Raw genomic sequence first — 14,194 nt, 5'->3', positions numbered from 1 at the left:
GCAGGACTCTCAAAGATGGGACTTAACTCAAAACACAGCTTTTATTGCCGGAAGAACGCCTCAGAAATAAAACAAAACAAACCTCTGAACATAGGAACTGAGGGATAGATAGGGGCAGGGATAGCTCAGTAGGTAGAGTGGTGGCCCCATGACCAGAAGGTTAGACGTTTGAATCCACTGAATGGCTACCCTTAGGTGCCCCTGAGCAAGGTACCGTCCCAACATACTGTTCCCCGGGCACCCAATGGCTACCCACTGCTTCACTGACTGAATGGGTTAACCCTTTAAAACCGGTCAGAGCGGGCACGCTCCGTTTTGCGCCACTACTTTTAAATCCTTGTAGAACTGCAACCACGTAAGCTAGCGCAATAATTTTTTTTACATATGAAACCGGAGAAGTTGTACTTACATCTTATGCCATCAGCTTGTCCTAGGTCACGATTTCCTTCCACATATGTGTTGTGGGATTTCTCTTTAGCGTATTGTCCTTTAATGTATTGTCTTGATGAAATGCTTTCATGTTACTTAGTTTAGTATGTCTGGTTGACACCTCATTCACACTGGGAAACAGACGGTGAGAAACTGGTGACTGTCTCCCAGGAGACGGAAGCTCACACAGGAAGACTTGACCCCAGAGTGGGGGAAATTCACACAGGTGATAGAGAGTTTTCTGTTTAGAGCCAACGCCACAATCCATCTACCTGACCCTCTCATGTCGGGAGCAAGGTTCGGTGAGCAGCTCCTAATTTTCTGCCAAGAATATCGACCCATGGGTCAAGAAATTAGACGCGTAGTGGCAGGCAAGCTGAAACCATGCGACCTGAGGAGAATATCACCTCACTTGCCTGATCCTAAGCTGAGGATACGACACCTGACCTATGAGCATGGAGAAAACCGTGAATATTGTACTGCAGTAACCCACCTTTTTTTTTTTAATATATTTTATTTATTGACTCTATTTAATTTGTAAAATATGTGTATACACACACACACGTAGAAAAACGTTTCAGGCTCATTGCCCAGACACTTCTCAGCACAGACTGCAGAACTTGTGGCGCTCACAGAAGCCTGTAAACTCGCGGAGAGTCAGTCGGCCACCATCTACACTGACTCTCGCTACGCATTCGGTGTGGTGCATGATTTTGGCGCCTTGTGGAGGCACAGAAAGTTCCTGAAATCTGATGGGAAGCCCATCCTCAATGCTAACCAGGTAGCAGTGCTGCTGGATGCCATCCCCCTGCCTGCTCGCATTGCTGTAGTGAAGTGTGCAGCACACACAGGTAAAACTGATTCTGTCTCCTAAGGAAATGCCGCCGCCGATGCAGCAGCCAAAGCAGCCGCCGAAGGAGGCCTACCCTTCCAACTTGTCTTGGCACCGCTGTCCACACCTAACCTCGCTGATCTTCCTGCTGTACAGTCATTTGCGTCCCAGATGGCAGTCTGAGGTACACCTGTGCACTACTCATGATGTCAGATCAGCATCCTGATGTGGCACACCTGTGAGGTGGGATGGATTATCTCAATATAGCAGATGTGCCCACTACCACACATTTGGACTGATTTGTGACCACTGTTTGGGAGGGATGGTTATATTGTGTATCTGGAGTGAATTTTAGGTCTCTACGTCCATCCCATGGGGAATGGGAGCAGTAACAAAGGTGTTACGTTTATATTTTTGTTGAGTGTAACTCTAGACCAAAAAAACAAAACTAAAATTGACTTTGACATCAGCACTAAACAGGAAGCTCTAAATACTGTCACGGCTGGCGGGGTGAGCCGTGTGGTGTGGGGGAAAAGGAGGACCCAAAATGCGGCAGTGACTGATGATTCGAGTGTTTATTTACAAGTGGTGGAGTGGCAAAAACAGGCAGTGAGGCATGACAAAACAACTGAAGAAACCTAAACTGGGAGAACTAAATGACAAACCTGAGACCATACAAAAGGGGTGCGAGGCAGAGACAGGAACGGAACACCATAGAACGCAGACGAGCCGACGACGAACACAGACCGACACCCACTATATATACACACACAAGGTAATCAGGTAATCACACACAGGAGGGAAGAACAGCTGAACCTAATACACATGAGGACCGGAGGAGACAAGCTGAACACAATGACAACAGACACAGACTTTCAGAACAAAACAGGAACTCTAGGATACGAGCCTTCAAAGTAAAGCAGGAAACACACAGACTGATTTACAACACAACACGGGGACATGAACAGAGCACCAAGGACAGACACAGGTAGGGCTGAATATACACCAAACTTCAGGTTCAACCCTAAACTAATACAAAATCAGAATAAACACAAAACGCTGGGTCAACGACCCAGGACCATGAGTGTACCCCCCCTCCAAGGGCTGGCTCCAGACAGCCCAAAACAAAAACAAACGACCAACCCAGGGCGGGCGGCGGGGGGTCCAGGACGGAGGGACCAACACCGAACAAAACAAGCTCCAGCGAACCAAGGGAACCGTCCAAAACAAAAACACACATGCTGGAGTTCAAGAACAAAACACAGTTCAGGCAGCCGGCCCGGAGGCTGACAACTCAGAAGTCCAGGACAGTTCATCTTCTGAGGCCGGCCACGTTGGCGACACAGATCCAAAAGCCGACCAAGTGGAAGGCAGCGGCGGCGAAGTGGAAACAGTTCAGGGGGCCGACCGTGCACACGGCAGCGGCGGCGACGGGGAAACCGTTCAGGCGGCCGACCGTGCGGACAGCAACGGCGGCAACAACACAAGTCTGGAGGCCGACCGCGCGGAAAGTAGCGGCGGCATTTGGGAGGTTGTCCATATCGGCAATGACGCCCAACAAGCGGCCTGGCAGATGACCGCCGAGGTCGAGGCGGCAGTTTGGGACCTGAAGGTGGCGTGGTCTTCGCAGCACCAGACGAGACTGAAGCAGAGGCTGGACCAGGCGAAGCTGAGGCAGAAGCGGAGGCTGAAGCCGGACCAGGCGAGGCAGAAGCGGAGGCTGAAGCTGGACCAGGCGAGGCAGAAGCTGAAGCCGGACCAGGCGAGGCAGAAGCGGATGCTGGAGCCGGGCCAGGCGAGGCAGAAGAGGATGGTGGAGGCGGGCCAGGCGAGGCAGAAGAGGATGGTGGAGGCGGGCCAGGCGAGGCAGAAGAGGATGATGGAGCCGGGCCAGGTGAAGAAGATGATGATGGAGCCGGGCCAGGCGAAGATGATGAAGCTGCAGCAGGAAGCTGGACGGGCTCCTCGGGCCCTCCAGCTGACGAGGCAGGAAGCTGGCTAGGTTCCCCTGAACCTCCAGCTGACGAGTCTTGGGGCTGGACGGGCTCCTTGGGCCCTCCAGCTGGCGAAGGAGGAAGCTGGACGGGCTCCTCGGGCCCTCCAGCTGACGAGGCAGGAAGCTGGACGGGCTCCTCGGGCCCTCCAGTGGAAACAGTCTCTGGACCAGTGGGCACTGGGGCCCCTGGAACACACAGGTCAGAACCAGCAGGCGCACGGGCCTCTGGCAAACACAAAGCAGACTGCAGCTGCACAGAGCATTGACTCAGCTCAGGCAGTGACAGCCGGGTGCAGTCCTCAGCTGGCTTCTTAACCTCCAGGAGTCCAGAGTCGGCTGGGGGTTGAAACCCAGCCTCTGGGGAGGCCCTGGAGTGCGTCAGTCTCTGAACTGGCCAGCTCTTGAGGAATGTTTTCAATATTGTGTGGTTTGTCCCTCTGCTTGGAATGAACAGATGAAAAATAGTTCTTTTCGGGTTGGATGGACTTAACTTGTTGTACAGGCGGAGTTGGTGAAGATGGTGGCTGAATAGGTGGCTGAGCTGATAATAAGGCTGATGAGTCTTCTACCAACTGAGCTATTGACTGGGCTATGGACTGTAACATAGTGTCTAATAAGTCTGGCTGTGACTGTAACTGGGCTATGGGTAGTGTGGCTGAATGTGATGGAGGTGACGACTGAGCGGCTAACTGAGCTAGTGGCTGCTGGGCAGCTAACTGAGCTACCGACTGGGCAGCTGACTCAAAAAACACAGCCCCGGAATAAACAGTCACACAGTCCAAAACAGAAAAAGGGTCCTTCTCACTGACCACAGCCGGCAGTTCTAAAGTCCTAATCTTCGGCTGTGGGGTGACGCGCCGACGGCGCGATCGTCGCTTCCTCCCGGGCAAAACCTCCGGCGGGCCGGGCAAAACCTTCACCGCCGGGCTGGGTTGGGAAGCGGTAGCGGCTGGAGGTGAAGATGGAGTTCATTCCGAATGAAGTCCTGTGCGAGCGGGTGAAGAGAGCCGAGTAGCCAGGAGTGAGCAGAAATTAGCTGCTGTAGCCTGGCTTCTACAGCGCGGTGAAACTCCTCTCCCTCACGTTCGAGCCACAGGTTGATCAACCTTGAAACACAGTCAATTAATTCCTCCCGAAACTCCTGGGACGGTGCGGATGCTGCTGGGTCCATGTTTGGTTGGCTCGTACTGTCACGGCTGGCGGGGTGAGCCGTGTGGTGTGGGGGAAAAGGAGGACCCAAAATGCGGCAGTGACTGATGATTCAAGTGTTTATTTACAAGTGGTGGAGTGGCAAAAACAGGCAGTGAGGCATGACAAAACAACTGAAGAAACCTAAACTGGGAGAACTAAATGACAAACCTGAGACCATATAAAAGGGGTGCGGGGCAGAGAGACGCAGAGACAGGAACGGAACACCATAGAACACAGACGAGCCGACGACGAACACAGACCGACACCCACTATATATACACACACAAGGTAATCAGGTAATCACACACAGGAGGGAAGAACAGCTGTACTGTTCCTGTCCTGTACTACAGAACAGGACGGGTAGCAAACATTGTCGGAAAAAACGTTTTCAACACTGCAGGTTACCTGGGTGTAATGTTTTCATTGTCTGACTCCTACCTAACCATATAAAGAGTAACTGAAGGTTAAATGTAGCTAATATGTCCCGTTTTAAGCCAGGCACTTAAACCTCCGGTGAGCCACCATCGCTCTAGCAGCAATGGCGCTAGAGCCAGAGTAGGGGAGAGGCGAGCTAGAACAAACCATTATAGGGGGGGGGTATCTATACTTTTGTTGTTAAAATGTTACGTCTCAACCAAGTACTGTATGCTTTTTATATTTTTAGTAGTGTGACAAACAAACAGCAAATATTGTCAAAAAAAGTAAGAAATCTTTGGGGGTGCTTTGATTCATTTTGGGGGTGCTTCAGCACCCCCAAAAATGACCTAAAATCGCCCCTGCACATAACCCTAATTTATGGGCATCTATGGTTTGATTTCTTTGCATGTGTGGATCAGATGTACTGTCATCTGTTGACAGTTTCATGTCAGTAACACCGTGCTTTGCTCTTACTTAACTGATGTAAATGATATGCATGTCCTTGCCTGGGTAATTGTGAGATTTAGTTGGAAATGTAGTACTGACAAGACTGCAATCTATCATAATAAAGTTGTTTATTCTGGTTAGTCAAGATAATAATCAAATATGATTTGCAACATAATGGAGATTCGGACTGCCAGAGTGAAATAAGTGCATATTTTACATGAATAAAATGAATATGAAAGGCTTTGTTAAGTTCATTATAGAATTGTTCTGTATAATGGTGACATCTGGTGGAAGTTGAGTGCAGTCATGCTGTAGCTGAACAAACTTTGTCAAACATGTAATTTACCACATTTGTATCTTTTATGTAAGACATGTGTGTGTGTGTATATATATATATATATATATATACACACACACACACACACACACACACACACACACACACACACACACACACACACACACACATATACCATTTAACCCATTCACTCAGTGAAGCAGTGGGCAGCCACTGGGCGCCCGGGGAGCAGTGTGTAGGGATGGTACCTTGCTCAGGGGTACCTCAGGGTAGCTGTTCAGGGGAATCGAACCCCCGACCTTCCGATCATGGGGCCACCACTCTACCTACTGAGCTATCCCTGCCCCCTATATATATATCTATATATATATATATGTATGTATGTATGTATGTATGTATGTATATATATATATATATATATATATATATATATATATATATATATATATATACATATACATATACATATATATATACATATATATATATATATATATATATATATATATATATATATATATATATATATATATATATATATATATATATATATATGTAAAAAAAACACCCAGCACGCCCCTGCGGGCGGTTTATCCTTCAAGCTCGGGTCCTCTACCAGAGGCCTGGGAGCTTGAGGGTCCTGCGCAGTATCTTAGCTGTTCCCAGGACTGCGCTCTTCTGGACAGAGATCTCCGATGTTATTCCCGGGATCTGCTGGAGCCACTCGCCTAGCTTGGGAGTCACCGCACCTAGTGCTCCGATTACCACGGGGACCACCATTACCTTCACCCTCCACATCCTCTCGAGCTCTTCTCTGAGCCCTTGGTATTTCTCCAGCTTCTCGTGTTCCTTCTTCCTGATATTGCTGTCATTCGGAACCGCTACATCGATCACTACGGCCGTCTTCTTCTGTTTGTCTACCACCACTATGTCCGGTTGGTTAGCCACCACCATTTTGTCCGTCTGTATCTGGAAGTCCCACAGGATCTTAGCTCGGTCATTCTCCACCACCCTTGGGGGCATCTCCCACTTTGACCTCGGGACTTCCAGGTTATACTCGGCACAGATGTTCCTGTACACTATGCCGGCCACTTGGTTATGGCGTTCCATGTATGCCTTGCCTGCTAGCATCTTGCACCCTGCTGTTATGTGCTGGATTGTCTCTGGGGCATCTTTACACAGCCTGCACCTGGGGTCTTGCCTGGTGTGATAGACCCCAGCCTCTATGGATCTTGTGCTCAGAGCTTGTTCTTGTGCTGCCATGATTAGTGCCTCTGTGCTGTCTTTCAGTCCAGCTTTGTCCAGCCACTGGTAGGATTTCTGGATATCAGCCACCTCCTCTATCTGCCGGTGGTACATACCGTGCAGGGGCCTGTCCTTCCATGATGGTTCCTCGTCTTCCTCCTCTTTCTTGGGTTTCTGCTGCCTGAGGTATTCACTGAGCACTCGGTCAGTTGGGGCCATCTTCCCAATGTATTCTTGGATGTTCGTTGTCTCATCCTGGACTGTGGTGCTGACACTCACCAGTCCCCGGCCCCCTTCCTTCCGCTTAGCGTACAGCCTCAGGGTGCTGGACTTGGGGTGAAACCCTCCATGCATGGTAAGGAGCTTTCTTGTCTTTATGTCAGTGGCTTCTATCTCCTCCTTTGGCCAGCCTATTACCCCAGCAGGGTACCTGATCACAGGCAGGGCGTACGTGTTGATGGCCCGGATCTTGTTCTTACCATTCAGCTGACTCCTCAGGACTTGCCTGACCCTCTGCAGGTACTTGGTGGTTGCAGCCTTTCTAGCGGCCTCTTCATGGTTCCCATTTGCCTGCGGGATCCCCAGGTACTTGTAACTGTCCTCTATGTCTGCAATGTTGCCTTCTGGTAGTTCAATCCCCTCAGTTCTGACTACCTTCCCTCTCTTTGATACCATCCGACTACACTTCTCCAGTCCGAACGACATTCCAATGTCATTGCTGTATAGCCTGGTAGTGTGGATCAGTGAATCGATGTCTCGTTCACTCTTGGCATACAGCTTGATGTCATCCATGTACAGGAGGTGGCTGACAACTGCTCCGTTCCGTAGTCGGTATCCGTAGCCAGTCTTGTTAATGATCTCACTGAGGGGGTTCAGGCCTATGCAGAACAGCAGTGGGGACAGAGCATCTCCTTGGTAGATCCTGCACTTGATGGTGACTTGTGCTATGGGCTTGGAGTTGGCCTCTAGTGTTGTACGCCACATCCCCATTGAGTTCCTGATGAAGGCTCTTAGGGTCCCATTGATCTTGTACAATTCTAGGCATTCCAGTATCCAGCTGTGGGGCATTGAGTCATAGGCCTTCTTGTAATCAATCCAGGCAGTGCACAGGTTGGTCAGTCTGGTCTTGCAGTCTCGGCTGATTGTTCTGTCTACCAGTAGCTGGTGTTTTGCGCCTCTGGTATTCTTGCCAATTCCTTTCTGTGTCCCGCTCATGTATTGACCCATGTGCCTGTTCATCTTAGCCGATATGATGCCTGACAGGAGCTTCCATGTAGTACTGAGGCAGGTTATTGGTCGGTAGTTGGAGGGGACCGGTCCCTTCTTGGGGTCCTTGGGGATCAGGACCGTCCAGCCTTCAGTTAGCCATTCCGGGTGTCTCTCGTTAACTAGCAGCTGGTTCATTTGTGCTGCCAGACGCTCGTGGAGTGCAGTCAGCTTCTTCAGCCAGTAGGCGTGAACCATGTTGGGCCCTGGTGCTGTCCAACTCTTCATACTGGAGACCCTTTCTTGGATATCTGCCACTTTGCTTGGCAGTTTCCAAGGCCTCAGGTATGGACAGCTTGCTGTATTTCTTAGGCACCTTATTTGTCGCACCTTGCTGCAACTCCGTTAGTTGGCTAACCTCCCTCCGTGCTACTTTGATCTTGCCCTCTAGCCTCCTTCTCCATGGAGGGTACTGCCCCTTGTCGCTGTTCAACTTGTAGCCAAGCATCTCACTGATCACTGCTGCCGTATTGTAGATCAGCTTGTTAGTGTCGGTAATCGTGGTTGTAGGTATTGCCCGTAGTGCTGCATTAACATCATCTAGCAGACCTTGTGAGGGTACTTCACGTAATCTTGGTAACCGGCTACGGGGGATCCAGGTTTCAAGCTTGGCCATGATCCTATTTTTCAGGTCAGTTCCTCTCGCACTCAACGATCCTTCTCCTATCGCACTTGGGGCTATGTACCCAATCTCGGGTGGGGGTGGTGATATCGCCCCCCTGACCTGGCGTCCTGACTCCTCCTTGCCGTAGCATTTGTGTTGTACCTCGTCAATCTCTAGCTGTGAGAGCAGTCCCTTCTTTCGAATGTTGGAACACTGAGCTACTAGTTGTTTCGCCGTCATTGTGGATGTTGGGTATTGAAGAATCCATAGGTCCCTCATCCTATTCATGTAGCCCCTTCCGCCGGGGTTACTTGCGTAGTAGCATTCCAACAACGCCCTGTTTTCGTCTCTTGCCCACCGATGCCTTCTTGTTCCAGTAGCCCACTTTTCATCAGGGTGCATATACACACATATATATACACTCAACAAAAATATAAACGCAACACCTTTGTTACTGCTCCCATTCCCCATGGGATGGACGTAGAGACCTAGAATTCATTCCAGATACACAATATAACCATCCCTCCCAAACAGTGGTCACAAATCAGTCCAAATGTGTGGTAGTGGGCACATCTGCTATATTGAGATAATCCATCCCACCTCACAGGTGTGCCACATCAGGATGCTGATCTGACATCATGAGTAGTGCACAGGTGTACCTCAGACTGCCCACAACAAAAGGCCACCCTGGAATGTGCAGTTTTTTGCACTATTGGGGGTCTGGGGACCCAGAACCGGTCAGTATCTGGTGTGACCACCATTTGCCTCATGCAGTGCAACACATCGTCGCATGGAGTCTATCAGATTGTCAATTGTGGCCTGGGGAATGTTGGTCCACTCCACTTCAATGGCTGTGCGAGGTTGTTGGATATTCGTGGGAACTGGTACACGCTGTCGTATACGCCGGTCAAGCACATCCCGAACATGCTCAATGGGTGACATGTCCGGTGAGTATGCTGGCCATGCAAGAACTGGGACATTCTCAGCTGCCATCTGCCCTGAACAATGTGAACCATGATTCATCCGTGAAGCGCACACCTCTCCAACGTGCCAGACGCCATCGAATGTGAGCATTTGCCCACACAAGTCTGTTACGGCGACGAGCTGGAGTCAGGTCAAGACCCCGATGAGGACGACGGGCATGCAGTTGAGCGTCCCTGAGACGGTTTCTGACAGTTTGTGCAGAAATTGTTTGGTTGTGCAAACCAATTGTTCCAGCAGCTGTCTGGGTGGCTGGTCTCAGACGATCTTGGAGGTGAACCTGCTGGATGTGGAGGTCCTGGGCTGGTGTGGTTACACGAGGTCTGCGGTTGTGAGGCCGGTTGGATGTGCTGCCATATTCTCTGAAACGCCTGTGGAGACGGCTTATGGTTGAGAAATGAACATTCAATGCACGGGCGACAGATCTGGTTGACATTCCTGCTGTCAGCATGCCAATTGCACGCTCCCTCATTGCTTGTGGCATCTGTGGCATTTTGCTGTGAGACAAAACTGCGCATTCCAGGGTGGCCTTTTGTTGTGGGCAGTCTGAGGTACACCTGTGCACTACTCATGATGTCAGATCAGCATCCTGATGTGGCACACCTGTGAGGTGGGATGGATTATCCCAATGGATGGTATGGATGGTTATATTGTGTATCTGGAATGAATTCTAGGTCTCTACGTCCATCCCATGGGGAATGGGAGCAGTAACAAATGTGTTGCGTTTATATTTTTGTTGAGTGTATATTAGGGGTGCAACGATATTCGTATCGATATTGAACCGTTCGATACAGTGCTTTCGGTTCGGTACACATATGTATCGAACAATACAACATTTGTAATTTATTTTATCAACTTTCCTTCTGACGATGCTGTCTGTGTTGAGCGCTCAGTGAATCTGCGTTCGACTACTCCGCCAACACAGACAGCATAGTCAGAAGGAAGAGCGCAGGGCAAGCTAGCAAGACAGAAGTTAAGCTCTCCAGATCTGGCGTTTGGAATTATTTTGGTTTTCATGTGACGTATGACCCTGAAGGTAAGCGAGTCATGGACTAAAGTAAAACAGTATGTTGGATGTGCCGTGCAATGCTCAATTACATGGGTGGGAGCTAGTGTGTTAGCGCAGTTAGCTCGTTAACGTGTTGGCCGTCTAGCCCCATGCACGGGGCGATCGGCGGTAGCTCGTTAACGGAGATTTGCCGTGTTGTGGCGTTAAGGTCATTTCAACGAGATTAACCTGAAATCACTAGTGGGAACACAACGAATATGACTGCACATTTACGCCGACATCATCCTAGTGCAAAGACAAAAACAACAAGCATGCTACTAACTTTAGCCGAGTCATTTAGACAGCTGTTAGCACATGATTCTCCTTATGCTGCTGAGAATATAGCCCAGAAGAAGCGGATAGTATAGCTTTTATTTTGGAAAGAGACATTTCTCTGTAATAAACTCTCTTTTACAAAGATGAGTGATTCCTCAATCAGATACAGGGCTCGCAATATCGCTAGCCCGACGTCCTGGGGCTAGCGATTTTTTTCAGTCTGGCTACCAAAATCTATCTCTTCCCTGCCCGTCGGGCTATTGTAGGAAGGAAAAATATATGTCAATGCTTTTGCATTCTTTCAGAAATGTAGCTGGGTAATTATGTCATTGGCATCGGTGAGCCACTGTCAATATGTGACATATTGAAATCGCGTTTGAATTTGCGCTTGTTTTTTTGCTTTCACTTTGCAATCGCGCGAACTGTGTATAGAGAGCGACAGCACTGATCTGTGAGTGATGAAAATTTGTGCACCAATTCCTCTGACATTGTCTTATTAATCGTTAGCTCACTATGCAAACATGACAAGTGAAATCTCCCGCAGCAAGCTTAAACATGTGAGAGGTTGATCGCGCAGAGAATCGCTGAGCTTATGTGAGTGCGTGTGTAAAAGCAGGAGGATATATATTTCATTTATTCTGAGCCAAATAAGACAGGTCAGGGTGAAGAAGTGACAGCCAAAGAAAAGCTTACCACAAAACGGAGAAGTTATGACAAATCAGACTATAAGGCAAAAAGAAAGTGCAGCTTCATGGTTTCATGGACAAAATAATTTCTGTGGCTGCAATATGACGAGCTAAATAACCAGGTATATATATATATATACATATACAAGTTCGATTCCTGCCTGGGGCGTCTGTATCCAGTAAGGGTCCTAAGGCTAGACCCCCTATGCTAAGCAAGCCTACCGCAGACATGAGCGAGACAGATAAATATGAAGGCATGCCGGCTGTTCTCCACAGAACCAGCAAAGGTGTACTCTCAGTGGCAAGGGAACAATAAGAGAACAGCACCACCAAGGCTGGAGACGGAGCAATACTGGAAGAGCATATGGGAGAAGGATGCAACCCATAACGGCAATGCTCAGTGGCTAGAGGATCTGAGGGCAGACCACAGCGACCTCCCTGAACAGGGTCCAGTAACCATCACAGTGGCAGATATCCAAGAAAGGGTCTCCAGTATGAAGAGTTGGACAGCACCAGGGCCCGACATGGTTCACGCTTACTGGCTGAAGAAGCTGACTGCACTCCACGAGCGTCTGGCAGCACAAATGAACCAGATGCTAGTTAACGAGAGACACCCGGAATGGCTAACTGAAGGCCGGACGGTCCTGATCCCCAAGGACCCCAAGAAGGGACCGGTCCCCTCCAACTACCGACCAATAACCTGCCTCAGTACTACATGGAAGCTCCTGTCAGGCATCATATCGGCTAAGATGAACAGGCACATGGGTCAATACATGAGCGGGACACAGAAAGGAATTGGCAAGAATACCAGAGGCGCAAAACACCAGCTACTGGTAGACAGAACAATCAGCCGAGACTGCAAGACCAGACTGACCAACCTGTGCACTGCCTGGATTGATTACAAGAAGGCCTATGACTCAATGCCCCACAGCTGGATACTGGAATGCCTAGAATTGTACAAGATCAATGGGACCCTAAGAGCCTTCATCAGGAACTCAATGGGGATGTGGCGTACAACACTAGAGGCCAACTCCAAGCCCATAGCACAAGTCACCATCAAGTGCGGGATCTACCAAGGAGATGCTCTGTCCCCACTGCTGTTCTGCATAGGCCTGAACCCCCTCAGTGAGATCATTAACAAGACTGGCTACGGATACCGACTACGGAACAGAGCAGTTGTCAGCCACCTCCTGTACATGGATGACATCAAGCTGTATGCCAAGAGTGAACGAGACATCGATTCACTGATCCACACTACCAGGCTATACAGCAATGACATTGGAATGTCGTTCGGACTGGAGAAGTGTAGTCGGATGGTAACAAAGAGAGGGAAGGTAGTCAGAACTGAGGGGATTGAACTACCAGAAGGCAACATTGCAGACATAGAGGACAGTTACAAGTACTTGGGGATCCCGCAGGCGAATGGGAACCATGAAGAGGCCGCTAGAAAAGCTGCAACCACCAAGTACCTGCAGAGGGTCAGGCAAGTCCTGAGGAGTCAGCTGAATGGTAAGAACAAGATCCGGGCCATCAACACGTACGCCCTGCCCGTGATCAGGTACCCTGCTGGGGTAATAGGCTGGCCAAAGGAGGAGATAGAAGCCACTGACATAAAGACAAGAAAGCTCCTTACCATGCATGGAGGGTTTCACCCCAAGTCCAGCACCCTGAGGCTGTACGCTAAGCGGAAGGAAGGGGGCCGGGGACTGGTGAGTGTCAGCACCACAGTCCAGGATGAGACAACGAACATCCAAGAATACATTGGGAAGATGGCCCCAACTGACCGAGTGCTCAGTGAATACCTCAGGCAGCAGAAACCCAAGAAAGAGGAGGGAGATGAGGAACCATCATGGAAGGACAGGCCCCTGCACGGTATGTACCACCGGCAGATAGAGGAGGTGGCTGATATCCAGAAATCCTACCAGTGGCTGGACAAAGCTGGACTGAAAGACAGCACAGAGGCACTAATCATGGCAGCACAAGAACAAGCTCTGAGCACAAGATCCATAGAGGCTGGGGTCTATCACACCAAGCAAGACCCCAGGTGCAGGCTGTGTAAAGATGCCCCAGAGACAATCCAGCACATAACAGCAGGGTGCAAGATGCTAGCAGGCAAGGCATACATGGAACGCCATAACCAAGTGGCCGGCATAGTGTACAGGAACATCTGTGCCGAGTATAACCTGGAAGTCCCGAGGTCAAAATGGGAGGTGCCCCCAAGGGTGGTGGAGAATGACCGAGCTAAGATCCTGTGGGACTTCCAGATACAGACGGACAAAATGGTGGTGGCTAACCAACCGGACATAGTGGTGGTAGACAAACAGAAGAAGACGGCCGTAGTGATCGATGTAGCGGCTCCGAATGACAGCAATATCAGGAAGAAGGAACACGAGAAGCTGGAGAAATACCAAGGGCTCAGAGAAGAGCTTGAGAGGATGTGGAGGGTGGAGGTAACGGTGGTCCCCGTGGTAATCGGAG

Source organism: Rhamphochromis longiceps, linkage group LG4 (assembly GCF_057381845.1).
Source record: "Rhamphochromis longiceps isolate RC_006_pf linkage group LG4, R_longiceps_female_GT1.1, whole genome shotgun sequence".
NCBI lineage: Eukaryota > Metazoa > Chordata > Actinopteri > Cichliformes > Cichlidae > Rhamphochromis > Rhamphochromis longiceps.
Note: the sequence above shows the minus strand (reverse complement) of the source record.